The following is a 3,974-nucleotide window of genomic DNA, read 5'->3' as shown; positions in this document are numbered from 1 at the left end:
TGTCGCCCGGACTGGAGTGCAGTGGCCAGATCTCAGCTCACTGCAAGCTCTGCCTCCCGAGTTTATGCCATTCTCCTGCCTCAGCCTCCTGAGTAGCTGGGACTACAGGCGCCCCGCCACCTCGCCCGGCTAGTTTTTTGTATTTTTAGTAGAGATGGGGTTTCACCGTGTTAGCCAGGATGGTCTCGATCTCCTGACCTCGTGATCCGCCCGTCTCGGCCTCCCAAAGTGCTGGGATTACAGGCTTGAGCCACCGCGCCTGGCCTCAATGAATTCTTTAGTTTCATAATTTCTGGTTGGTTCTTTTATGGTAACTATCTCTTTGGTAAATTTCTCATTCATACCTTGAATTGTTTTTCTGATTTCTTTGTATTTTTCGGTATTCTCCTGTATCTCACTGAGCCTCTTCAAAATCAATATTTTGAATTCTTTTTTAGGATTTTATAAATTTCTTTTTATTTATATGTTACTGGAGAATTATTATTTTCCTTTGGAAGTGTCATATTTCCTTGCTTTTTCATGTTTCCTGTGTACTTATATTGACATCTGTGCGTTTGGTGTAACAGTTGCTTCTTCCAGTTTTTGAATTTGCTTTCATAGGGGAGGACTTTTTCCTGAATATGTATCTATGTGTGTAGGGAACTTTGGGGGTGTGTACAGTACTGTGGTCTGTGTATGATTTCTGTGACTGTAGGCAGTGTTAGTGATGTCTGTGGTTTCTTCAGTGGCTTAGGATGAGGTCATTAGTGGAGGCTGTGGTGACATATTGCTGGGGACTGGGACCCCAGGTAGGCCAGTCTTTGGGACCTAATGGTGACAGTGGTAGGCTGAGTGTGTCTGTCCTTAAGCCCCAGGGTGGCATATGCTGGCACCAATGTTAGCAGGTCCAAGCATGCTGATTCTTGGGCTTCCAGGTGGCTTGTTCATATGCTGATGGCAGTGGTTGGCTGCCAGGCTTCTCAGGAACCTGGACAGTAGGCATGTTGTGAGTGATGGCAGTGGCAGTGGTGAGACAATTCTCTGGGTCCCAAGCAGTATGCAATGGTGTTGGCAGTGGCTGCAATGGGCTGGGCAGTCTAGTCTCCAGGTCTGCAGGTGTTGTGTGCAAGTAAGTGCCAGCTGTGGTGGTAGTGGAAGGGTGGGTGGGCCAACCTCAGGCCACCAGGAGGAGTGTTCAGGTGCTGACACTAGTGGACTGGGCTGGATGAACCTCAGGCCCACAGACGGTGTGCTCTGGCATGGATTAGGGGAAAACCAGCCTGAGCAGTCTTGTAGTCAGCTCCCCACAACAATGGTGCATACTGGCACTGGCTGTGGTAGGCAGAAACAGAGTGATCCCCAGACCCCCAGCAGAATGCTTAGGTTAGGGGAAGCAGCAACTGCATTATGGCCCTGCTCCTGGGAAGGGCGAAGTTGTTTTCAGTGGCAGCAGTTATATGTAGGCGAGCTTGGCTTATGCTTCAGACCTAATGGCAGCAGCCCTTTCACTCACACTTTAGCCCCAGCAGCGTAGTAACAACAGCTATGGGCAGAGGATTCTGTCTGGGGGTGTGAAAATGTGCGGTGGCTCTGCTTCTGGAGGGAGTGGGGTCACAGCCAGTGGCCTGCACTTCACCCTCAGTGGCAGCAGCCAGCTGTGGTGGTAGCTGCAGGTGGGGAATCTCAGTGGGCACTAGGGCCATGGAGATGCAGGCACTGCTGGGCCCCAGGGAGAGTGCCATTTGCCTGGTGTTGGGCTCTCAAAATAGCACCTTACAGGAGCTGCTGATGCCTTAGGGGTGTGTGGAATCCAGTGTGAACTCCCTCTCTGGGGCAGCGCCATTGTGTGGTCTCCAGGAAGCTCTCTGTTTTAGTCTCAGGGCCCTCGTGGGTCGGGGGCTGTACCATGGCTAGGACTGCAGGAGTCCATGGTAAGAATATGGACCATGAGGCATCTCTCACTTTCCTTTTCCCCACACTGGGGAGTCTCTACAGACTCCTAGCTGATCCTGGCTGAGGAGACTGCCTTGCTTCCCTTTTATTCGTTGCCTTAGGTGTTTCCTGACACTTCTCTGTTGAATCCCAGCATTCTTTTTTGGATGACCTATTTGAAATGTGATTATCTACTCACTATTTAGGTTCTTCTTTATGGAGGAGGCAATACCAGCCATCTTTAAGCCCCTCTGACTTGAACTTCTGAGAAGCAGAATCTTCCTAGAGGCCTTAAGCATGAGAAATACATGATGAGATGGTATCTGAGGAAGATGAATCTGTTTATTTGCAGTAGTGGAAGAAAACAGTGGCATAAATAATCATAAATAGCAGATTATTATAAAACGATGTAGCAGGTGCCATAATATCCTCAATCTGTTGTTTTCAAACTATGATTTTCAGAATGCTGGGGCTCCTAGGAAAGGCCTTGGGGATACTAAGTGGGGTGGGTGGATGAGGCAAAGTTGAGGGGAAGTGGGATTCAGCACCCCTTTCCTGTTCCCACCTTAACTGGAACAGCACTGCTTTTATTGTTTTAACACATGGAGTTCCAGATAACATTTATTTTCAGACAAGAATTTAACAGACCTTAACTGAACAACATCAGTTAATTACAGAAATACATAGCCAGACAAATGTTCCAGGAGGGGGTTGTTTGAGGATAAATACTTTGCTGGACATTCACCTCCCACAGCTGTTGGAGATTACTTCACATTTTCACCTGCAAGGTACCAGCTCCGACAAGAGGAAGATTCTCTTGGAGAAGACAGATTTGGAAGGTGGCAGATATGCCTGTGCCCCAGGAAATGACTGAACCCAGCTCAATTCATTCAACACAGTGGGCAGTGGCCTTTCAACTCTTAGCCCGGGGGCCTGCCTCAGGCCCAGTCAGGCTCTCTGTCTTCAACTTGATTCCCTCAGCAAGTGCCAAGGCCTACTTTCCTCTTCCGGTAGCTACCCGCTGAAGCAGCTTTGGAGTGGGGCAGTTCTTGTTTCCTAAACCCTCTCCCCTTTTCTTTGTTACCCTAGACAAACATTCAAGAGCTTTTCACCCTGGATAACGAGACCAGGGTAACAAAAACAACAAACCTAGGGAAGTTACACAGGTTCTAGGTTCTTATATACTTTGAATCCCCTGGCTTGTGTCTCCTTCACAAGGGATAATAATGGATAAATTCTGCCCTCCACATTTATTTGTTTATTTATTTATTTATTTTTATTTTATTTATTTTTACAAATGAGGCAATTTATTTAACCTGGCCTGGTTTGTTCTAATGCTTCCTGTTGGCAACTGCCACCTCTCCAGCAATTCTGTCCACATCTCTCTGTCCCCAAGGTGTCAGTTTGCAGCCCCCATCTTGGCCCTTTTCCACCATTTTCAGCCCCTCCAGGGCTTAGAGGACCCGGTGGGCCACACTCTTGGAGCCTTGGCTGAAGTGGCTGGGCATGGCGCCATTTGCTTGACGTCCCCCATTGATCTTGGTCATGGAGTCAACCCCAGCGCCACCCCGGAGGTACAGGTGCCGCGCTGTGGAAGCAGCTCGTGTGCAGAACCAGTTCTCATCACAGGGAGCAAGCTCTTCGTGCTTGGCCACCCATTTGGGGACTTTCAGCTTCCTGGACTTTTTGAGAAAGGCTGCCAGAGCTCTGACGAACTCCTGCTGGTCCACGTCTTTTACAGTAACTCTAGGCATGGTGCGGCCTCTGCAGTGCCAGCCAGGGGAAAGGGCCGCATTTATTTTTAAATGAACTCACCAATGATCTTTCATTCAGACCTGACTCTTAGATGTCCCCAAGGAATGATGTGAGCCCGCCCCTTGCCTTAGGAGTTCCCTGATCTGTCCCATGTGAAAAGGATCCCTTTTAAGCAGTTTTTCATAGTCGTTTTCATCCCATTACTTCATACATGACCTTATACTATGCGTTCTGGGTTCTTAAGGATGTATAACAAATCACCCAAAATTTAACGGCTTAACATAATAATTTACCATCTCTCATGGTTT

The 3,974-nt window shown here is 48.3% G+C and overlaps 1 pseudogene; it reads right to left on the bottom strand.

Moving 5' to 3' along the window:
- Window positions 1-3,242: 3,242 nt before the first annotated feature.
- LOC104658912 lies at window positions 3,243-3,692 on the bottom strand (annotated as a pseudogene).
- Window positions 3,693-3,974: the final 282 nt, after the last annotated feature.

Source organism: Rhinopithecus roxellana, chromosome 8, assembly GCF_007565055.1.
Source record: "Rhinopithecus roxellana isolate Shanxi Qingling chromosome 8, ASM756505v1, whole genome shotgun sequence".
NCBI classification, from domain to species: domain Eukaryota; kingdom Metazoa; phylum Chordata; class Mammalia; order Primates; family Cercopithecidae; genus Rhinopithecus; species Rhinopithecus roxellana.
The sequence above is the reverse complement of the archived record's forward strand: the minus strand, read 5'-3'. Positions and strand labels throughout refer to the sequence as shown.